Source organism: Hyperolius riggenbachi, chromosome 7 (assembly GCF_040937935.1).
Source record: "Hyperolius riggenbachi isolate aHypRig1 chromosome 7, aHypRig1.pri, whole genome shotgun sequence".
Classification (NCBI taxonomy): domain Eukaryota; kingdom Metazoa; phylum Chordata; class Amphibia; order Anura; family Hyperoliidae; genus Hyperolius; species Hyperolius riggenbachi.
Genome location: NC_090652.1, coordinates 222,879,288 through 222,903,926, shown reverse-complemented (window position 1 = coordinate 222,903,926; position 24,639 = coordinate 222,879,288). Strand labels below are relative to the sequence as shown.

The following is a 24,639-nucleotide window of genomic DNA, read 5'->3' as shown; positions in this document are numbered from 1 at the left end:
GCAAGCCTCAAAAGTGACATTTTCCAGTCACAACCACCCGATCCCCACCGCCTGCATTGTGGTGAAAGCTACGAGTCCATCCAATGCAGGTGCAGGATCTAATATTCCCTGCCTGGCAACCTCCGTATTAACATGTCATTCAGGTTTGGTTAATTGGCACAGTAAAAACAAAGCAATTAACCCTCAGGTGCTCTACAGCAGCTGTAATCATTGTGTCTACTGCTACAGCTCAGGCAAACAACTTTTACAACCAGTAAATGGCACAACTACAAAATAAAAATTACAAGACAAAACAAAAAGGGGGAGGAAGGGGTGTTCGTGTTACGCTGATAATATGATCTTCTTTACAACATCCCTGGAGACCAGAAAATGAACTGGAAGCTGCAGACCGGTAACCTGACACAGTCAGTTGAATGAGAACTCAACTGTTTGCATAAAGGGACTAGTTCAGCCACACACGCCACAAATATATCTCACCCTCTAAATAACACACACTGCAAAGCACAAGGGAACCAATTGCAACCAGATTAATCCTGACAGCGCCCAGAGAGTGAAATTAATGCAAACACTCGCTCCTACACCAGGGAGCTGGATTTTAATGTACAGAAAAGGCATAAAGAGTAAACATTTATGGAGAGGAGCTAATTTTAGCAGCTTGCAGAATGGGTCATTAGCATGCCCTCGTGTCAGATGACTGCCTGCAAATGAGTTATTAGGCTACAAGCAGACGCATTTCCTCTGGAAGGGCAAGGATAATTGCCTGAAGTATAGCATAAGCTCTCTGGACACATGGAGGACTTCAAGCCACAGACTCTGAAGTTACATTATTCAAGAGCCCTGAGAACAGGCTGTCCCTGTGGTCATTCAGTACTAGCAACCCTACATTCTCATGTAGAAACAATTGTCAGCCCCAAGGTGTCTGCATATGGGAGGAATCAGAACAACATTCCAATAGCATGAGCTTACCGGAACTCTTCCTGACAACTATTAGGGTGAATGGCAGGCACTGGCTAACGGGCCTCACAGCTCTTTGTAAGTCTGCAAAGCTTTATACGTCCTAACAAGACGCACACTGCTCAAAGAAGCCGCAAACTCAAACCCACGAGATTCACACAACATTCTTGGATAAGTGTGTAAACATTTTGGAAGCTACGGTAATAAAGGCCGATATCTGAGATAAAGTTGGTATTTGGGGAAGTGGAAGGGGGGTGGATTTTCCTCCATCAAACTTGCAGAATAACGCCTAATTGCCATAATTGTTAAGTTATGTACAGTCATTATCTGACTGCTGAACAAACTTTCTCACCACTGGGATCATGTTAGTGTACATTCATTCCCACAGAGGTGGAGGAGTTGGGAGACATGCACACTGCTGGCTTATCTCTGGGAAATATAATCAGCTGTGAAAGTAGAATCCAGCAAGTTGCTTCTGCTGCAAGGCTCATACAAATGCCAAAGTCACTGAAAACACAACCAACGACGAGAAAACTACTTTACCGGCAACTTGGTTAAAACTACAATCCTTTTCCACACACAGATATTGCATTACGCCCAACTTCTTTAAAACACTGCATCCGCAAGCGACAGTATGCACGACATGTCTGCATTCAGCAGAACAATGGTGTTCAAACAACATTGTACACACATGGCCAACTGCACAATATCTGCCAAACACTTGTGTGGATCGGGCAAAATGCTTGACATTTGTCATTACCTTTGTCAGCCATTTAACAGCATGTGGCTTTAGACCTAGGTTGTTAAGATGACACAGGCCTAAAGACATGCAGCCATAAATAATCAAACTTGACAATAATATCCACAGATTAAGCCTCATTGAGATTAAAGCATATTGCTTTTAGCTCCAAGTAGGCTACAGTACTCCAAACTGTTAGATTTGTCCCCCCCCCCTTCACTGACATCTACAAGTTTAAATATAGTTGAAGATGAACACCGGCTAAAGCAAGGGTAGAGAACCAATGGCTCAGGAGCCAGATGTGGCTCTTATGATGGCTACATCTAACTCACAGTTAGTGGTTGTGACTCACTAAGCTCACAGCGCAGCTTAGTGTGACAGCGCAAATGAAATGTTTAAAGTAGGCACGCTACTACTGTAGCATGCACTACTAACTTACTCGTGCTCCCCCCAAAACTAATGGCTGCTCCAGTTGTCCCACCCTGGACCCTGTCAGGTCCAGTGACTTTGTAGGACGAGATTCCCGCACTTGAGGCTGTCTGTCACTTGACAAGCAGCCTATTGGGCCAAAGTGCAGGGATCTCGTCCTACAAAGTGGATCAACTGTATACACATAACCATAGCAACAGGGACGTGAGCCCTCTGCTGCACACTGTCCCAGTTTGAAACATTGTATGGCTCTCACGGAATTACCGGTACATTTTAAAATGTGGCGTTTATGGCTCTCAGCCAAAAAGGTTCCGGACCCCTGAGCTAAAGCCATTTGTATTACGTGTGACCACAATGGCGAGAGCCTAGAATTTTTACCACCCCTCCCCCCAAATCCGACCACGGCCCTCTACCTGCTACTCGTATCCCAATTCAGATATTTTGCAAGGTTAGGGTTTCTGGCCCGATACATTCTGTACCTATACATTTGGCCCTAGATATCTCCTGCTTGTAGGGATTTCAGAAGAATTCTTCCCAAAGTTTTCAGCAGAAGCTTTTCCTTAGGGTTCAGTACTGCCAATGTCCACAAAGTGGCCAAGAGGAGGTTGTGTACCGAGGTCTACCCATAACCCCACACTCCCAGCTGGTCCTTTCCAATACCCATGTGACCCTGAACCTACCCTGTAGGTTGGTGCAGAGGGTAGATGGGAAGTGACCGAAGACTTGTCACATTAGCATGTACCCAGTGTGAGGAGTTCAACTCACATGCACTACAGGGATTTTAATGGCCCATACTCACGGGCAACTTTTTGGCTTGACGCAAGCACACGCGAGCGTGTGCGCGACAGGCCGGCGACAGCTCGTCGCCAGGTCCCTCCGCATACACAGGGCGGAGGGACCTGGCAACTGATGCGGCGGAAGCTGTCGCTGTTGCTCCTCCCCCCGCCGGAAGCCCAATGTATTTCTTATCTTGCACTAAATGGTTTAAAGAGGCGCCCTGGTGGTATATAAAAGCGTTTAAAAGCAGTTTTAAAACCGAGAAAGGTTTGAGGTTGCTTACCTCAAGGACGACAAATCTTTGTAGGGACAAAAGATTTTATTGGTAGCACAGGCAACGCGTTTCACGGGTCTGAGCCCGCTTCCTCAGGCCAATAGCAGTGCCAGGCCAATTGAAATAGCAAGCTAAGGGAGCTTAAAAACTGCTTTTAAACGCTTTTATATACCACCAGGGCGCCTCTTTAAACCATTTAGTGCATCCCTAACCCCCATACGATACCCATGTGAGGGGTGGAGGCAGAACATATGTGGTTTACACCACGGTGGACATCTGCCCAACTTCTTTTTTTTCAAGGAGAGCGACCGCATCCAGGTCCTTAGCGACCTCCCCGAGTGGAGTCGGGTTAATTGTCTCCACCTGCTTCCTGTGGTCGGTTGCCCCTCTGCAACCAACTCTTGTGAGTAGATTCTTATCTTCTACATTGACAACTTTGACTAAACATATTACACTATTGGGCTCCCGTGTTTTTGTTTCCTGTGTCTTTTCCCCAGAAGGTGTCCTGACACCAATCATCCACTACTATTTCTTATCTTGTTGCTGTCGCTAGTCCGCGTACTCACGCGGACTAGCGACAGTTGCGGCAGAGTTGCGGTGACGACTGTCGCCAGGCGATTGAGCGGTTCAATCACCCAGCGACGAGCAACAGTTCGGGGTGCGCGCCCGTGCAACGCCGCATACTCACGGGCGACCTGTCGCTGCAACACGCGCGCGCCGCGTGTTGCGGCGACATTTGTAGCCCGTGAGTATGGGCCAATAAAGAAAAAAGGTGTGTGGAGGGTTCCAGGAGAGCGCTCAGCAGGTGGTGAGCAATGTCGCCGCTTCAGCAGGTTTGCTTCCACACAGATGTTGCGCCATTCAAAGTAACAGCAACACATCTGTTGTAGTGCATTAGACTGCTGTATGCATTTCTATTGCACAGCAGATGCACTGCCATTCCACAGAACATTTGATGTATATGCCTGCTTAGATGCAGCCGGTTAAAGGAGTTCATGCAAGACTGACCAATAACGTGACATAGCTGCCATTACTCAGTTTAGCTCTGCTTTAAAGTGTACCCAAGGCAAACCTCAGGAAAAAAAAAAAAAAAAAAAAAAAAAAAAAAAAAAAGGGGGAGCACACATTTACCAGAGACTTCCCACACCATCCTTCACTCCTCTTCAGATGCAGCCTTACAGCAGGAGTATGGCCGCCCCCTGCACAGCAAGTCGGAGCCATTAGTGCAGGAGCTTGTCCATACTACTGTGCAGGCCCCAATATCCTGAAAAGTTCCAGGCAATGGCGGAGGTCAGCATGGGAAGCCTTTAAAGGATCAGAGGATCATTTTCTTACTTGAAGTTCACTTTAAAATACGTAAAAAGTATGCCACTCTTGTATTTTAATTTTAATTGGGTACTCTACACCTCTACCGCTGTCATATAATGGATAGAACAATAAAAAAAAAGTCAGATACTCACCTAAGGAGAGGAAAGGCTCGGTCCTAATGAGCCTTCCCTCTCCTCTCCCGGTGCCCGGTCCCACGCAGGATCTCCCGTGGCAGTATTCGACCAGTTCGGTCAAATACTGCCACTTCCGCAGCCGAAGGGAGCTTTCAGAAGACTTCGGGAGCCCTCGGGCTCCCGAAGACGGGCCGCTCCATACTACGCATGCGCGAGCGCCCTCTATGACGCACTCGCGCGTGCGTAGTATGGAGCGGCCCGTCTTCGGAAGCCCGAGTGCTCCCGAAGACCTCCGAAGTCCCTGAGGCAGCGGACGCGAACGGGGGAGCCAGCGCAGCACCGAGGGCACCGGGAGAGGGAAGGCTCATTAGGACCGAGCCTTCCCTCTCCTTAGATGAGTGAGTATCTGACTTTTTTTATTTTTAAATTGGTAAACACTGGCTTTAAAGAGGATCTGTAACATTAAAAAAAAATTCCCTGAGGGTACTCACCTCAGGAGGGGGAAGCCTCTGGATCCTAGCAAGGCTTCCCCTTCCTTCTGTGTCCCACAGTGTTCTCACTGTGCCCCTCCGAACAGCGGGCATGTAAATATATACCAGGCTTTCTCAACCAGGGTTGCCTGGAACCCCAGGGTTCCTTGAGTACACTGCAGGGGTTCCCTGGCATTTTTCCCCCCATCGTGGGGGTTGGGGGACGTATGATAAAGAGAACACTATAATATGGGTACTGTAAAAAAGCAGCATTAAATTCAGAATAATAATGAGCACATTAATAAAAGCAATAGACTAAAAAGACATAATGAAGGGAACTGTAATAGGGGTAGAGATAAAAAACAGCCACACCAGCTTTTAGAGACCATGCCACCTGCCAAATACATTCAGGGGTTCTTTGAGATCCAAAAAGTATTTGCAGGATTCCTCCGCTGTAAAAAGGTTGAAAAGGGCTAATCTATACCTTCCCGGCTCCAGCGCAGGAACAGTAGCGACTCTCGGCCCGGAAATAACCGATCCCATTCGGGTCCGCTCTATTGCGCAGGTGCAAGTCTCCTGCCCAGTATGGTGGACCCTACTGAGATCATCTATTTCCGAGCCGAGAGCCGCAACAGCGCCCCCGCTGGAACAGGGAAAGGTACTGTATATTCCTGCGTATAAGACTACTTTTTAACCCTTGAAAATCTTCTGAAAAGTCAGGAGTCGTCTTATACGCCGGGTGTCATTGATGCTGGGTGATACGCCCTATTCTGTTACCGCCTCTTAGATCTCGCTGCTGAGGACTGTAGTGAAGCGGTGCAGGCGCACATGTGCGAGATCTGAGAGGCAAAGGAGGAGGTAAATAGGATACAAGGGTGGGCCAGAAGGGTGAAAGAGGAGCGTTTTATGGGCACAGCGCCATCTATTCTTCCATACTGCTCTGATAAACAGGGAGGCAAGGAGAGCTGACCAATCCAACCAGTATATTGATTATATACTGTTCTATACTGGGTACCACATACAGTACAGCACCAGTATCTGTTCATACATAGCACCAGTATATGATTTTTTTTTTAATTTGCTGTGCGTTGGAAGAGGGGTAGTCTTATACGGCGAGTATATCCCAAACTCTATATTTTAACTGGATAAGTTAGGGGTCGTCTTATACGCCCAGTCGTCTTATACGCCGGAATATACGGTAAATATTGCACAGCCTGACATTGTCGGCTGTGCATTCAGTGGGCTACAGCGAGACCACCGTGGGACGGAGGAGGACGGGGGGGGGGGGGGGGGGGGGAAGCCTCAAAAGGACCCAAAAGGCTTCCCCCTACCGAGGTGAGTACCCCCCAGGGGAACTTTTTTTTTTATTATTACAGAGTCTCTAAGTCCTAAATCAGATTTACAATGCAGCCCATAGACTTTCATTATATGCAATTTCGCTCCGCAGCGAAATGCGCACAATTCAAACAAGTGTGCTCCCAGCCTTAAAGTAAACCTGAGATGGTTTACTTTGAGAATTTCAGACCAATATTTGTGCAATTTTTGCACTTTCCTTAGCTGAATCACTAAAACAAACACACACACACACGTGCAAGGTTGCAATTTTAAACAAATCACAGTGCTGCAGTCGGAACGCCTGCCATAGGCTAACACCGATCCGCAAATGCAGTGTGATCCCATCATAATCAATGTCCATACATTTCCACTCCATACTTTTAGTGAGGGGGCAGCCCCTTCTCTCCCAACACATCCTTGTGCACATGCAACTTGCCAGGGAGTAGCTGGCAGATTCAAACTGTTCTTTCTTAAACTTTAGTCCCATACAAATTTAAAATTCAAAAAATAATTTATAGGCAGGACCAAAGACATGTAGCATTGCCAAAACTAAACAGAATAATGCATGGGAGGGGGGTGATTGTGGGGTTATACCCTCCTTCAGCAATCCATGGGATATCATGTTCTCTCCAATTAGATTGTAGGGTAGTTAATATGGGGGCAGGGCAAGGACCTATAAATCACCAGGAAAGCACAACATGGGTAGGAGGTACAATGGCAGGAAGGCACAGCCATGGAAAGACATTGGGGCAAGGCATAAAATGGGATTTGGGCAGATTTCAGTATTTTTAAACATACACACTACCCCACCCCACCGTGTTAGACCCATTACTGTAGATACGGGATATTAGCCATACATCAAACAATGGGGGGGGGGGGGGGGGGGTGTAAGAAATCAACTTCAGTGTGGTTGACCAAAAGTCAATTGACTAGCAGCCCACACACTACAAGCAATATCATATGCAATTTACTTTCACCAATCGATTTGACCAAGGTTGTGCCTCCCTGCTGTTCTGCATGCAAAAATCAATTCAGGGTCAAATGATAGGTGAACAGTCACCAATTCCTGTGCGATCAACTGATATTTTCCATCCTCACTTTTCATCAATCGGGCATACTGGAGCACACTCAATTGAAATCATCAAACTAAATTGCCAATCATAGATGTCAGTTAACAAGTTCACTTTAAGACAAAACTCGGTTTCTGTAAGGTCCTGGACACTACTAACATTAGCAGCAACTTTTCAGCCAGAGATATTCTCATAAATAGCCGCAGCCATCCAGCTGGGCACAGAGACACTGCAGCACAGAGGCTACAGGAGGATCCAGCAGGGATACCCCTGAGAGGGGCAATTAGCGAGCTGCCACCAGAAGGACAGAAGAGACATCAGATCAGCTTCCATTCCCAAATCATTACACAAAAGACAAGCATGTAAGGCAGAGTATGATGAGCTGCAGCCTCCACATCCTGTCAGCAGCAGCACTACAATTACAAAGTGGTGAATAACAGAGTGCCGAGCAGTGTGCTGCCAGCAGCTGCCCCCTGTGCTGGGCGAGGTATGTGCTGCGTGTGGCCACTTACCTCTGTGCTCCAGCATGCTACACTCTGCGGTCCTCCCTGTCCCCCATCTCTCCCCTACAGTACTCGCTCCGTCCTGGCAGCTTTCACAGGAGCTTAGCATACATCCCGCCTCCGGGGAGGGGCTTCTGTCGTGGGAGTCTCCTACCCTTATTAACTCCTGCTGAGCCGATGCTAATCTCTTCACTCAGCCAGAAATCCTCCCAGATCAGGGTCAGGTCGCAGTACTGTAGATCAGTGATCAGTGGAGGAACTCGGTTGGTATTTCAAGTAGAACTAAAGTCAAAAGCCTCTGTAGAGACGCTAGATAAAAGTTGGCACGCACAAAGGTCTTGTTCACATCTAAAATCAAAATCGCAAACGCATGCGTTTTGCATTTTTTTTAAAAGCGCTTTTCTAAGCACTTCTACAGAGTGATTTTTAATTCACTCCCTGACTCGAGTCAGGAATTGAACTCCTTGACCTGGAAAATAATAAATACAATGTATTTATTCTTAAACATACTCACGCAATCGCTGCACAGAGCGATTTTTGTGAGCGTTTTGTGTTTTTCTTATACTTTTCATTGAGGCAAAATCGCCTCAAAAATGGTACAGGCACCGCTTTTCTGAGCGGATCGGAAACAAACCGCTCAGATGTGAATTCTCTCACAGAGAATCATTGCGCAAGCGTTTTAGGGCGATTTTGAAAATCGCCTGTGCTTGAAAAAAGGCCAAAAATGCCCTTAGTGTGAACGAGCCCAAAATGTTGTTTTCCAGCAAAAAGAGCCGACAAGTAGTTTAAAAACCTTTGTTCTTGCACACCAATATTCTAAACGATCATGTCATTTGAAAACTGCGTGTAAGCGAACTTGATATTTCACGCGACATGCGCACATGCTCTGAAACAATGTCGTTTGAATGGCTTGTACCTGCCAGCGGACTGCATGATATCTGTCCAGTAGTTATTTGAATTGATCTGCCACGTGGATTGGGCAGGATTTCCAATATCAGTCACTTGTCTTCATTTGGCTGCATTTTTTACAACGATTGTCATCCTAATTGGTAAAATCTGTGGTTTGTCGGACGTTTCAAACTACTTGTATATAACCTCTGTACAAGGCTTTATGCTAGAATTACATAATAGAATATTGTTGATCAGGTAATCAATATGACAAAAACACCAACGGTATTAAAAAAAAAAAAAATATTTTACTTCATCAATATTGGGGTATAATGCTGACTGAATATTGATTGGGAAAAGGTGCCCATCAATGGAACAATTTTTAGTAAACAATCATATTTGCTATAAGATATTAAGCCTCATCTACACGAGGCGATCCGGCGGCTCGATTAGCCGCCGGATCGCCTCTTCCGCATCCCCGCGCGTACCCGCCGCATCCCCGCTCGCCCGCACGTGCGTGCGTCGGATTCGATCCCCCGCTCGTCCCCGCCGGCGCCGCTTATCTTCCGCTCGATTCCCTGCCATTGTCCCCTCGTGGGGAACGAGAGTCGAGCAGGGAATCGGCTGCAGCAAAATCGGACCTGTCGGATGTTATAAATCGAGCCGCATCAGCGGCTCGATTGATAAGTACTATCGGCACGTGTAGACGAGGCTTAAGACCTTACTCCTCGCCTATAGGTATAAAGGTCCCCGCTCTTTCCTGGATATCTCCCTATCTTTCTGGAAGGTCTTTCATATTCTCTTCTCAGATCAGATCTCATCTCCCCATCCTTTATCTGTGGGGGTACCTCAAGGCTCTGTCCTTGGCCTCCTCCTCTTTTCCATCTACATGCACAGTCTTGGCAACTTGATCAACTCATTTGGGTTTCAATACCACTTATATGCAGACTGAACTTCTCAGCCACAGACATTAACTCCCTCCTCACATTTGTTCCTAACAGCTTATCTGCTACATCCTCTTTAATTACTTATTGTTTCCTAAAACTTAGTATGAGTAAAACAGAACTAATCATTTTTCCTGTGCCTCTGTCCACTTCCTGTACACACTGCTGCGCTTGAAAAAGAATGAAAATCGTGATGACTTGTACACACTGGTGCGATGCGTTTTTAGAAAAACGCAATCGCAGTGCCTGCTGCGCTTTTTTAAGCGCAGCGCATGAAAAACGCATTAAAAACGCATGCGCTTTTTTAGAAGTCAGTATGCCAGAAGACTCTGCAATCTCCTGATTCCTGTTGAAATGTAAACTAGAAAAAAAACAAAGGATTCTTTAGCCAATCAGCAATTACAAGAAATACAAGAAAAATGCAAACGCACAAAAAACGCAGGCAAAAGCGCATGCGTTTTTAAAACTACATGCACTTTAAAAACATATGCGCTTGCGATTTTGCTTGCGTTTTTCAGTGTGTACAGGCCCTAACAATAAATGCTAATAACACCCTATAACTTCAGTTCCCAAAGCACGGTGCTTAGGGGTAATATTTGACTCCTTTCTCTCTCTTTCATTTCTCACATTCTCCCCTAACCAGCTCCTGTCATCTCCAACTGAAAAACATATCTCGAATCCGACAATACACAACTAAAATGTTAATACACATTTATTTATATTAATTTTGTCACTGTAATTACCAACTTTGCATTTTGCATCAATTCTGTATTTTGTAACAACTCTGTATTTCGTATATTGGTGTATACCATTGTCTGTAATTTTTTTTACCCCATGTTTGTTTCTTACTTTGCTCAGCGCCACAGAATTTGTTGGAGCTTTATAAATCAATAATTATTATAATTCGATTAGTCATATTGTATGAAAACAGAGAAAGTGGTGGGGCCAATCGATGATCGCATTATCAATCATTTCCTTAAAGAGCTGGTTGATTGGAATGGCATTTTTTTCATAGATACATTGTAACTGGTTTTGATATCTGTTATAATTTGAACTCTTCAATGCTGTGGCTCGATTATATACAGTGGTTTGCAAAAGTATTCGGCCCCCTTGAAGTTTTCCACATTGTGTCACATTACTGCCACAAACATGAATCAATTTTATTGGAATTCCACGTGAAAGACCAATGCAAAGGTGTACACGTGAGAAGTAGAACGAAAATCATACATGATTCCAAACATTTTTTACAAATAAATAACTGCAAAGTGGGGTGTGCGTAATTATTTAGCCCCCTTTGGTGTGAGTGCCGTCAGTTGCCGATAGACATTGCCTGATGATGGATGGTGTAATGGTTAAGACCACGCAGGAGACCAGGGTTCGAATCTCGGCTCTGCCTGTTCAGTAAGCCAGCACCTATTCAGTAGGAGACCTTAGGCAAGTCTCCCTAACACTGCTACTGCCTATAGAGCGTGTCCTAGTGGCTACAGCTCTGGCGCTTTGAGTCTGCCAGGAGAAAAGAGTGATATAAATGTTATTTGTATTGTCTCTTGTCTTGACGAGTGCTAATGACTAAATAGAATGCACCTGTGTGCTGGGCCGGATTTACCATAAGGCACTATAGGCACGTGCCTACAGGCGCCTGATGATGGAGAGGCGGCTCACTCCCCTCCCCTAGTGCCTCCCTCCCTTCTTCCCTATGCGGAGTCCTGGTGAGAGTGTAAATGAGAGGTTACTCACCCTGCTCTCGGTATTCCACTAACCAAATCTCCCTTCAGTCTGGGGGCACCTGTAGCTACTTAATATTGAGGGTACTTTTGGACACCTAATACTAAGGGGCACCTGTAGCTTCCCTATGATGGGAAAGGAAGAAGTGACATCTTGGCAAGCCAGCACCCTTGCGGTGCAGTTTGGTGGGGAAGTTTGTAGGTTCATGGAGAGCGGACTCTAGGGTGCCTATAGGCTCCTGTGATGTAAATCCGGGCCTGCCTGTGTGTAATCTAATGTCAGTACAAATACAGCTGCTCTGTGACGGCCGCAGAGGTTGTCTAAGAGAATCTTGGGAGCAACAACACCATGAAGTCCAAAGAACACACCAGGCAGGTCAGGGATAAAGTTATTAAGAAATTTAAAGCAGGCTTAGGCTACAAAAAGATCTCCAAAGCCTTGAACATCCCACGGAGCAGTGTTCAAGCGATCATTCAGAAATGGAAGGTGTATGGCACAACTGTAAACCTACCAAGACAAGGCCGTCCACCTAAACTCACAGGCCGAACAAGGAGAGCGCTGATCAGAAATGCAGTCAAGAGGCCCATGGTGACTCTGGGCGAACTGCAGAGATCTACAGCTCAGGTGGGGGAATCTGTCCATAGGACAACTATTAGGGCCCGTTTCCACTTGTGCGGTGCGAATTACTAGCAGAAAACGTGAAAACTAATTTGCACGCGGATGCGAATTTTACCGCGAGTTCGCGGGTGTTTTCGCATATGTTACTAAGTATGCAAATTTAACCATGTCACTGCCTGTGTGCTTTTACATTGATTTTATGTGAAAACGCCCGCAAATTCACAGTAAAATTCGCATACGAAAACGCATGCGAATTTCCTATTAAATACATTGTAAGCGAATCGCACACCGCAAGGCGGTGTGTGAATTCTGATGGCTCTGCCGTGCAGATTTTTCCTGCACACAAAACCACACAGGATTTATGACAAGTGGAAACAGGCCCATCCACTTGTATTGGTTATGCAAATCTGAATGCAGAAAATGCATGCAGATTCGCATAAGTGGAAAAGGGCCCTTAGTCGTGCACTGCACAAAGTTGGCCTTTATGGAAGAGTGGCAATAAGAAAACCATTGTTAACTTAAAAGCATAAGAAGTCTCGTTTGCAGTTTGCCACAAGCCATGTGGGGGACACAGCAAACATGTGGAAGAAGGTGCTCTGATCGGATGAGACCAAAATGGATCTTTTTGGCCAAAATGCAAAACGCTATGTGTGGCAGAAACTAACACTGCACATCACTCTGAACACACCATCCCGACTGTCAAATATGGTGGTGGCAGCATCATGCTCTGGGGGTGCTTCTCTTCAGCAGGGACAGGGAAGCTGGTCAGAGTTGATGGGAAGATGGATGGAGCCAAATACAGGGCAATCTTGGAAGAAAACCTCTTGGAGACTGCAAAAGACTTGAGCCTGGGGCAGAGGTTCACCTTCCAGCAAGACAAAGACCCTAAACATAAAGCCAGGGTAACAATGGAATGGTTTAAAACAAAACATATCCATGTGTTAGAATGGCCCAGTCAAAGTCCAAATCTAAATCCAATCAAGAATCTGTGGCAAGATCTCAAAAACTGCTGTTCACAAACGCTGTCCATCTAATCTGACTGAGCTGGAGCTGTTTTGCAAAGAAGAATGGGCAAGGATTTCAGTCTCTAGATGTGCAAAGCTGGCAGCTGTAATTGCAGTAAAATGTGGTTCTACAAAGGATTGAATCAGGGGGCTGAATTACGCACACCCCACTTTGCAGTTATTGAATTGTAAAAAATGCTTGGAATTATGTATGATTTTCGTTCCACTTCTCACGTTTACACCACTTTGTATTGATATTTCACGTGGAAATCCAATAAAAATGATTCATGTTTGTGGCAGTAATGTGACAAAATGTGGAAAACTTTAAGTTGGCCGAATACTTTTGCAAACCACTGTATATATTTTATTTTGATCTGGAGGATCTTATTAAAAAATGCAACCGTTCGGTAAAAATCACACCTTTAATGGGAACTTTTAGGGCTGTTTCCAGGCTCGGATTTACCTGACTGGAGCCTATAGGCACAGATGTCCCCACACTCTGCCCTCCATGAACCTACAAACACTGGCCGAACCGCATCGCAAGTGTGCTGGCTGTCCCAGCTGTCACTTCTCCCATATTTCCATTGCCTGTCATAGTAACTACAGGTGCCCCTTAGTACTAGGTAGCCAGAGGTACCCTCAGTATTAAGTAGCTAGCAGGGGAACCAGGGACGGATCTAGGGGGGGGGGCGAGCGGGTATCTTGCCCCAGGCGCAGTTTGTTGAATTCTTAAAAAGTCGGCAAAATGTATGGCAGTTTAGGCGCCAAAACCTGACCTTTAGGCGCCAAAACCTGACCTTGCCTCAGGCGCACTTGGTCTTGCTCTGTCCCTGAGGGGAACCTCTAGCTACTTAAAGTGAACCTCCAGACTAAAAATCGACTCAGCAGCACTGAAAAGGGCTGATGTTTCTTTAACAGTTTCACAGCATCAGAACTTTGTTTCTCTTATACAAGCCTCATTTTTAGCTGCACAGAAGAAAACTGCCCGGGCAGTTTTCCCCTTATGCTGTGCAAAGCATGATGGGATTTCTGATGTTGTTGTTCTCGTTCTGCTGTTTTGGTGCAATTTTTTTTTTTTTGACATTTTGAATTTGACATTTGAAGCCTAGTGTGTGCAGCTGGGAGGGGTTTTCAGGACACAGGACAGTTGGAACTGTGTCTCATGCTCCCTGTCACCTCCTTTCAACCATAAAGATGGCTGCCCCCATGACAAAGATGGCAGCCCCCATGAATCACAAACATTTGCCTGTTCTTTTAAAACATGGTGGGTAAGAGATTATATTACCTATCTATTCTAATTAACATAACTAATGTAACTTAATAACAGTATGTTCGTTTCAGGCTGAAGTTCCCCTTTAATACTGAGGGTACCTCTGGCTACCTAGTACTAAGGGGCACCTGTAGTTACTACGACGGGGGTGGGGTCTAGTCAGTGTCTAGTACAGATGTTTCTAATAGACTAGGCATTGTATTTCATAAAACATCAAAACAAACAATAAGCTATGACAAACTTTGATATTTCCTGATCTGACCAGTTCTGCCCCCCCCCCCCCCCCGAAAAATAAATATATATATATATATATATATATATACTATAAATATATAAAGAGAGAGAGAGAGAGAGAGAGAGAGCATTGATTGTTGAAAAGTTGTGTTTGGTTCCGTTTTTAAAGTGTAACTGTCGGGCATAAAATCAAAAATCAATTCTTTATTTTTATCTGGTAATAAGGATGCTAACCAGGCAATACAAAAGTTAAAATCACTATTACTTTTCTTGTTGCTAAATGATCATTCCCCAGTTTACCTGACTCTTATTTGGTACATTGCCGCACAAAGGAAGTTGCAGGGCATGCTGGGTTGTCCTTTTTTGCTTCTCTACTTTCTCATCAGACTTAACAAATGCAACCTGATTGGCTGAAGCCTCTTTCCCTCCTGTTTTCCCCTCCCACAACTCATCTTTTTTTAGAAATACCATAAAACACTTTTAAAGAGGCATCAGTTTTTCATCAGTGACCGTGATCCACTGTTCCATTGCGTGGTCAATGCGATGTGTCCGTCCCTCCAGATTTATTGCAGCCTTCCCAAACTTGCGGTCTGTTTGCTGAAAGTGTCGAAATGGATGCGTTCTAACCGAGCAATGTGAACAGATCCCATTGATTAAAATAGGATCCATTCACCTCCGTTAGGTTTCGGACCATTTAGGTCTCATTCACACTGGTCAGCGCATGCACACGATTTCTTGCATGCATTGCAACACATGGAAATGGGTGTTGCAATGTGCTAAATCGAATATGTTGCGGCTTCTATTCATATGCATTGAAAAAATGCATGAAAATCCGTGCCACGTGCGCTAGGATGTTCCTGGCTGCATTATGACTCATAATAAGTCTGTAGACTTTCATGCTACCTACGTTGTGGACACTATGTGCTGTGCGCCATGTCAGACTGCACCACACGTAAGTGTGAATGAGCCCTTAGTTCCGCTAAGCAGACTGTTTTTAATGCCAATGTGAACCAGGCCTAACTATGGTAGGGATTACTGTAGATTGTAACCTTCTCTAGGGATGTTTAGTGAACTGACTATGTTCTCAGCGTGGAAGAAATTAGAGCTATATAAAATCACAATAATAATAATTATGTTGCCATTATTGGAGAGTAGGTCAAAAAAACAATTTTTTCTCACATTACTAGGAAACATTGGTAGCTTGTTCTGAGTACTGCTAAAGAAACACTAAAGCGAAAAAAAATAATGATAAAAAGAATTGGTTGTGTAGTACGGATAATTACTACAACATTAGTAGCAAAGAAAATATTCTCATTTTTATTTTCAGTTATATAGTTGTTTTTTTTATAACTTTTTACAGAGCAGGCTAGTGAATTTTTGAACTGTCCTCTGCAGATTAAATTTTGTCACCTTGGTACCTGTTCCCTGATCCCTTGACCTAATTTCCCCACTTCTGACGTATTGCTTATAGCCTTGTGACACTGCTATTGTCTGTTGATTATTGAAGCGCACATCTTTATATATTTTGCAGTATATACTGTATCTGTGCCTGTTCTGTCAATTTTCTAATTGACTTGTGTTGCTGATTAGTGTTGTGTGGGCTTGCTGGTTATTGTGTTTCTGTTTCTGTTGTTCACTGCTGTCTGGTCCTCATCTGCAATTGTCTGTACAGCTAGACATAAGTCATCTGAAGCGATGGTTCATGATGGTTTTGGGTGGCAGTCTGACTGATTTCTGCTCACACAGTTCTTTCCTCTGCAGCTGACATCCATTGCGCAGAAAGCAGTGGGTCAGATAGAATATTTGGGCCATGATTGCTTTGTATTTGTCTTCAGTGTGACGCATCCTATTACTCTCCCTTCCTGTCCACTTCCATAGAACTGAATGTGCCGCTCAGTTGAACTGAACGTGCATATTTGCAGCAGGTTGCTGAGCCCATTGTTACCTGAAGCAATAACAAACAGATGTTTTAGGTGACAAAGAGTATAATGCCGCATGTTCCTTGTTATTGTCATTCTTCTTCCACCACAGCCTGTGCAATTGTATCAGAGCTTGTGTCTGTATGTAAAAAAAATGTATGGAAACATAATGCATCGCTCCCGAATATGCAAATCATCTCTTTACGTCCTTAAAAACAAGTCTGCGCATCCAGAACCGCTGGTGTATAGTGAGCCTGTAGAGCCACACCAATCCAATATGCATACAGCCTGTTTCAGATATATTCGTACTCATCAGTGCAGGGTATGGATGGAATACTCAGACAGCTCGTGGTGACCCAGAACCACATGGAAGGTATAAACGAAGGTAAAAACCCAACTAAAAAAACAATGCTAAATGTTAGTTTGCCTTCTTAGTAGTCATTATGTTTGAAACATGGAGTAAACCTGATGTCTGTTGGCCTTCCACTCCCTGGAGAACAGCCGGAAGATGTTTGTCTTCTTCGACAACACCATTGTGGTCTATTACCGAAATAAACAAGGGGGGACTAGGTCACCTACCTTGCTGGATCTAGCATTGGAAATTTTCAGTTGTAAGAATCTATACGTTGGTTGCTATGGGCAACAACACTACACCTTCGTTCGGCACCATATCACAAGAAGTGTGATAACTCGACTCTCATCACAGCAACAGCATAGGAGATAGAACTTCTTAGACGTCCTCAAAGTTTCAGGAGTTTATTCAGTAAACAGATATACAGATGCCTATCTCTACATGTTACATCTCTGCAAAGCAATTGGTCTTTAGTAAGTCCTTTTTGCGTTACCTTCCATACTAGATCAGGCCTCTCTTATGTTACATCTATACTACGTTGCACTTAGTCCTATATACAGCATACAGTTAGATTAGATGACAATACATTACAAAAAGAGTAGAGGACGGAAGTCATCAGCCAGAAGATCAGAAGCAGCAGAAGTAGCACCCCCCCCCCCCCCCCCCCCGGGAGCCACATTAGCTCATCTTATACTAACCACGGAAGAGTTAAATGTGATATCATCTGAGCAGGGACGGATCAATAACTCATCGCCTGCTATTGGCTGATAAGACCCCGTGATATCATAACAAGCACAGTCTTTACTGTACATGCCGTTTTCCGAGGAACTGTCATCATGTTCTGAGGAGGCCATTGCTTAATGTTCTTGTGAGAATATTTTCATAACAATGGCTCATGTTTATGTTGTTCGTCGCCAGCTGGTCTGGCCTCTGCACTGGATATCTCTGATACAGCATTGGGAGTTCCCGCAACACACTGTTCTTCAGTGCTTCTAGAAATCCTCTTTAATGGTATACTCTGCAAATCAAGTCTTTTAACTAACCTCAGCTAAAGTAACTGAGGCCTACGAATTCAAGCATATAATACTTAAATTCTAACAGACGGTGAGTCAGCTTTTTTCCCTCAAGGCAACTGACATCAAGGGGCCATTGAAGAGATGCTCTAAGTTGCCAACCCATTCTGGAGGGACAGTGGGATTCAGCAACAAGATGTTTCGGTTAATTGTTCTGTGTTGGGGTCATCCAAGTATAGATCTCTTTGCTCAACCAATCAAAATGAAAGTTCCCTGCTTCTACTCTCTGGTACAGTCTAAAAGAGAAAAGAAGCACTGCGGGCAGGGTCATAACTATAAATCGTGGGGGCCCCAGAAAAACCCAGAAAATTGATGGGGCCTTTCAATGTTCACAACCCTTCCTTTGCGTTTCCTTGGTGACCCTCACAGCCTGGGGGCCCATCTTACAAGGCTCATAAAATGAGTGTGGCCATCAGGATCCTCACACCCATAACTTGTGTAGCCACAAAAACACCTGATCTGGAGTATCAGAGGAAGGGAAGGTTAGTAGTTGTCCCCTTCCCCAGACACCCCAACACACACCTCTGGGCCACCCTGCAGTTGCAGAAAGGGTCTGCTCCCCACTAGGTGCATCCCCTGACTGTGGGACAGAGAGTTGTTTGGTATGCTGAAGCGCTGCTGTACTGCTACAGGCTAAAAATACAAGTGGAATAAAGCTGTCAGCCAGAGTGAAGTGTGCAGACCAGATGTGATGGAACGGAGCATTCAGCAAACTCCTTGCTGAGTTGGAGAGATCTTGTGTATTATTGATAAAGTTAACGTCCTGAAAACAAAGTTCCAAAGAATGCAGTAGTGGGTAACAATACAATGGCTCTTGTATTACCACTACTGAACCACTACTGATCACTGGCTAATGCTGGGAATACACGGGTCGATTCTGGCGTTCGATTCTGCACCCGATCATTTTGCCCACTCGATTCTCTTACTGTATCTTCCGCTCATTTTTCTTGTCTTTTTTTCAATTCACTTCCATGAGAAATCGAGCGGCAAAACGATCGAGCAGTGACCGGACATGTCGGAAATGATCTATCGAGCCATCTTATCAGCTCAGGCTCAAACCGTGTATTCCCAGCATTAAGGGACAGAATTAAGGTGACCAAACATTAAACAATGGCCACCTGATCTAGCCAAAAGATAGATCCCTCTCTATAATCAGAGAGGCCTCTATTACCGCTGCATTTGCTGTTTCACCTTTGTTTCTTCTGGGTTCCTGAGCCGATGATGGACCCCCCTCGGCTAGTAGTTAAGGAGTGGTGCCTTTGCTCTTTTTCTTCATTTTGCATAGAAAATGTAAACCTGGCTAATCCGTTACCTGATCTTACCTGAAATTTATGAAAGGAGAACTACAGAGTTTTATTAATGTGCATAGTGCTGTCTTTGCCAAATCTTCCTAACAAGGGCAGTATGGGTAGGTAATTATTATGTTTTCTCTTCATGTCTGAATGTAAAGAATTCTGACGACATTGGTATAGGTGAAGTGCACCCGTAGGTGTAGCTGTCAGGGCCGGATTTACCATAAGGCATTGTAGGCACATGCCTACAGGCTCCTTATGTAGGAGACGCGGCTCCCCTCCCCAAGTGTCTACCCATTGGGGGGCTACTTAATACTGAGGTGGAGGCACATCTGGCTCCCTATACTTGGGGTGGCGGACACATCCACTACATAGATTAATGGGGTTGAGGGGCAAGGTTTAGGGCGCCAGAACGCCTGTGCCTACAGGCTCCTGGGCTGTAAATCCGATTCTGGTAGCTGTGTTTGATGGGTCCTGCTCTTGTCCGACTCCGGTGACACCCACAACCTCCAGTGACACATAAACCAGCAGTATAATGCTATAAACAATTTTATTGGATCCGGAGACCCAGTAATAAAGATAAAATCAACAATTTACCTTCTAGCAATATGTTCTCACAGATAGGTCATAGCATCTGAACTAACAGTTATGACAATAATGGAATACCAACAGTTGCTTGCAAAGGAATGCGATAAAGAATGACATCTCCAAAGTCTATGGAAAGGGCTATACAGGAAAAAAAAGTTGCCTTCTGGGCTTTGCTTCAAAGGAGCTGCTTGGGACCTTGTGTTAGCCACTGCGCTGTTGGTGTTACAGAGGTAATGATTAGCAGTATGTGTGCTTTGCATAGTGCTAATCAGGAATAAGCTGTTCCCACACAGTCTGCTCAGGCGACTCTCAGTCTCTATCAGCTGTTCTTGGAAAGCAGGTTCTGAAGGTGACAGAAGCACAATGCTGGGGATGGAGGAGGCTAGTGTGAAACTTTTTTTTTTTTAAATTTGCATGCTTACCTACAGCTCTGTAGTTATTTCACTACCTTAAGAAGGTATTTTATTATATGATGCATTTCAGAAGAGCAAGCAATGCATATGTGGATGCTCTAATTTGTTGCTGAATTCTTGTATTTGAATACATTGAGCTAGGGTAACTGTAGAGGTTAATCAGGCTAGTTTCAGGCCTGGGAGTGCAGCGATCACAAAAACATGCTGGTAAGTTAACCAGTTCCCCCAATTTGATCTCAGACTATGATAGGGACATTAGAGTATGACTATATCAGGGATTACACTGTGAGCTCTTCTGAGGGACATTTAGTATGGAAAAAATGTTACTGCTATATACATTCACTGGCAACTTTATTAGGTATACCTTGCTAGTACTAGTTTGGACCCCTGTTTGCCTTTGGAACTGCCCTAGTGCCCTTATTCTTTGTGGCATAAATTCAACAAGGAGGTGGACACATCCCTCAGAGATATTGGTCCATATTGACATTATAGCATCTCACAGCCACTGCAGATTTGTTGGCTGCATGTCCATGATGTAAATCTCCTGCTCCACCACATCCCAAAGTTGTTCTATTGGATTAAGATCTGGTGACTGTGGAGGCCTTTAGTGAACAGACTAGTGAACACATTGTCATGTTTTAAGGTGCGCACACACGCTCAGCGGATCGTTCAGAAACTTTTCTCAGTCCGCTGTACACACGCGCTACTGGCGGCTAAAAGACCGCCCAGCGGGAGGGTCCGGCAGACCCGTCGTTTCCTCTTGTAGTGCGTGTGTACGCACCTTAAAGAGACTATGTAACAAAAAAAGTGCCCCGTGGGGGGGTACTTACCTCATAGCCTCTGGATACGATTGAGGCTTCCCCGTCCTCCTCCGTCCCACAGTGGTCTTGGTGGGCCCCTCTGAAGTCACAGTTGACAATTTGTCAGGTTGTGGCACAGTAGTGCCTGCAATATTTACCTTCCCTGGCTCCCTTGCAGGCGCAGTAGCGGCTCCCTGATGGCGATGGCCTAAGGCTGAAATAGCTGCGCAGTAGAGTGGACCAGACTGGGATCGGCTACTTCCGCCTGATCCCGAACAACGTTGGAGTAAGTTCATAGTATTACCATCTACAGTAATAGCTTAGTTAGTAGACACAGTAATGTACTCAGATTTTATTATTTCTGCAAAATTAGGTGTTTAAAGGACAACCGCGGGGACATTTCACATGATGAGATAGACATGTGTATGTATAGTGCCAAGCACACAAATAACTAGGCCGTGTTCCTTTTTTTCTTTCTCTGCCTGAAAGAGTTAAAAATCGGGTATGCTAATGACTGTCTAGGTCGAGACTGGGTCAGACTGGGTCAGACTATAGCATAACCCTCGCTAATTAGTAATTACAGCCATAAAATACTTTCCTGTCAGTAAGTGGCTTCTGAGAGCAGGAAAGAGATAAAAAGGCTCAATAATTCATAGATTTGAGCTCTAGCATACTTCAATGAAGGTGTCATTGAGCAGAGACAATGGAACAGTTAAAACTTAAAAAATAGATTTAAATATAAAATAAAACTGTGGCATATCTAAAAAAAATAATTTTAGGAGAAGGAGGATGGATGCAATTGTTTTTCTCATCAGTTTATTTTCACCTCGGATTGCCTTTGAACAGCTAAATATCCTAGTTTGAAGTATTGACAAAATCACTTGAAACAGATTAGTACATGTAAATAATTTCAGTGTTTGTAGTTGTGGGTTCTGTTGCTTGAATTGCATCATCCATCTATTCAGACTTCTTTGGTCTCAGGTTTCCTTTAAAGAGGAGCTGTCAGCTGTACTAACTAAAAAAAAACTACATATATAAGTAGATACATGCTTGCTCTACATACATAACATATGTATTGCATCGTCCACATTTTGATTTCAGTGAGTTCTATATAGTAAATAAAGAGAAAACTGTTTCAGACATTTGCCATTTTGGAATCCCTGTGTCTGAAGCCAATCCTGATGTAATTTCCTCCCTTACACTAGGTTTCCATTGCTGCCGATTCCGGGCCAATTCCTCGCCCACAAATTCGGATGGATTTTAGCAGCCTATAGAAGTCTATGTAAGGCATCCGAAAGGCATCCAAATTTGTGGCTGGGGAAAAATCTGAGGCCCTGCAGCATAATTCTGTGTGTGACTGTCCGAATCCCATAGCCGCGCATAGCGCGGCTAGAGGGATTCGACTGCGAGAGACGAGCAGCTGTGCCGGCATTGCATCTCGCAAGACGCATGCCGTGCACAAGTGGAAACGAGCCCTGACTCTGGGAGGAGGGCAGCCAATGCAAACACAGACAGTCTTCAGACAGTCCCACCCAGCTTTGCAATAGAAAGTGCATTGTAACTGTGTGACTTAGCATCTTCTCAGCATGAGAAATATTAGCCAATCAGAGAGGAAGAGAGGTGTGGGAGGGGAAAACAGGAGGGAAAGAGCCTTCAGCCAATCAGGCTGCATTAGATAAGTCTGAGGGAGAAGTAAAGAAGCAAAAAGACAATCCAGCATGCTCTGCAACTTCCTTTGTGTGGCAATGTACCAAATAAGAGCCAGGGAAACTGGGGAATGATGTTTTATCAACAACAAAAGTAAGAGTGATTTTTATCTTTTGGATTGCCTGGTTAGCATCCTTATTACTTGTTTACCAGATAAAAATAAATAATTGAATTTTGATTTTATGCCCGACAGTTACTCTTTAACTGGGCTTAGAGCCAATTTACAGGGTCCAGTGAAAAATGGCACCAGCTAAATAATGGCGCCCCCTTCTGCCCGATATATGTTTAAAACAATATTTATCGTTTTAAAGGTTAAAATAGTGCAGACCTTTTGAACGAAATTTATCGTTTTAAAACTTTTTTTTTTTTCCTGCCTGAACGATATTTATCGTTTTAACCCCTGCTTTGCTGCCGTTTGGAAAATATCTGCCCACCGACTTAAATGTTTAATAACCCCCTTAAACGCTAAAAACACCAAATTTGCAGGGAATGTTAAGAAAAAATTGTGAACAAGAGAAATTTTTTTTTTCAAAAAGACCTTATAGTTTTTGAGAAAATCGATTTTGAATATTCTCCTTCTGACCGTGGGAAAATGAAACGCCCGCCGACTTTAGCGGTTAATAGCAAAGCCCCTTTAAATGCCAGAAACACCAAATGTGTAGGGAAATGTTAAGAAGAACAGTGGGAACAAGCAGTAAAAAATTTTTTCAAAAAGACCTTATAGTTTTTGAGAAAATCGATTTTAAATCTTCAAAGAGAAACATCTATTTAAATGGCGTAATGACATTTTTGCAGAAACAATTCCCGACGAATTTAGCAGTTAATAGCAAAGTCCCCTTAAATCCTAGCAACACCAAATTTGCAGGATATGTTAAAAAGATACTGGAAAACAATATTTAAAAAAAAATGAAAAATTGTATTTATTTATTTTTTAAATTCATATTTTTGGGTTATGTTCAGAGTGTGGGAAATTTTTTGAAAAAAATGACGTGGGGTCCCCCCTCCCGAGCCTCTGTAACCCCTTGTCTCCCATGCAGGCTGGGATAGCCAGAATGCGGAGCCCCGGCCGACTGGGGCTTCGCACCCTGAGCTATACCAGCCCGCATGGTCCATGGTATGGGAAGGCTCCGGGGGGGAGGGGCGGCCAAGCCTCCCCCTCCCCCCCGGAGCCCCTTGTCCAATCCATGGACAAGGGGCTCTTCCCCACCTCCGGTGCCCCAGGAGGAGGCGGGGGCGACGACTCCCTGGGGGGGGGGTTCATGGTGGCATCTGGGAGTCCCCTTTAAGAAGAGGACCCCCAGATTCCCACCCCCCTCCCAGGAGAAATGAGTATAGGGGTACAAAGTACCCCTTACCCATTTCCACAAAGGGTTAAATGAAATAAAAACGCAACCACGAGAAAAGTCCTTTAATGTTCTAAATTAACCACAAATACTTACCTGTACCTTTAAGAAAAAAATGCCACGTCAATTAGGTCCCACGACAGTATCCTCTATCTTGCGACCTTCTGTTACATGTTGATTGAAGATCTCCGCCGCCCCGACGCCACACACGCCGCCTCCGCCGCACTGCTCTTAGCTACACTTAGTATAGCTTAGAGCAAAAAGCATCTTTAAATTTTAGCTCCAATGGTCCCCATTGGTTCCTTATCAGACCAATGGGGATCAGGAGGATCCCCATTGGTCGATAAGGAACCAATGGGGAGCCTTGGAGCAAAAGTTTAAAGATGCTTTTTGTTCTCAGCTATACTTAGTATAGCTGAGAGTGCGTCTATACAGACGCATTACCGCTAGCTCCAGCTGCCCTCTCTGCCTCTCTC

General features: G+C 44.5%; 1 protein-coding gene across 3 annotated transcripts in view; it reads right to left on the bottom strand.

Annotated features, from left to right (window-relative positions):
* Positions 1-24,639, bottom strand: part of SH3BP4 (SH3 domain binding protein 4) — a 175,328-nt gene that overhangs the window by 83,039 nt on the left and 67,650 nt on the right. For 2 of the 3 annotated variants that reach the window (XM_068245279.1, XM_068245284.1), the window contains exon 1: positions 8,003-8,092. The exons of the other annotated variant lie outside the window; for it this stretch is intronic. The gene's annotated coding sequence lies outside the window, so the exon portion shown is untranslated. Of the gene's footprint in view, positions 1-8,002; positions 8,093-24,639 lie in introns of those variants that run through there. 3 annotated transcript variants of the gene reach the window in all.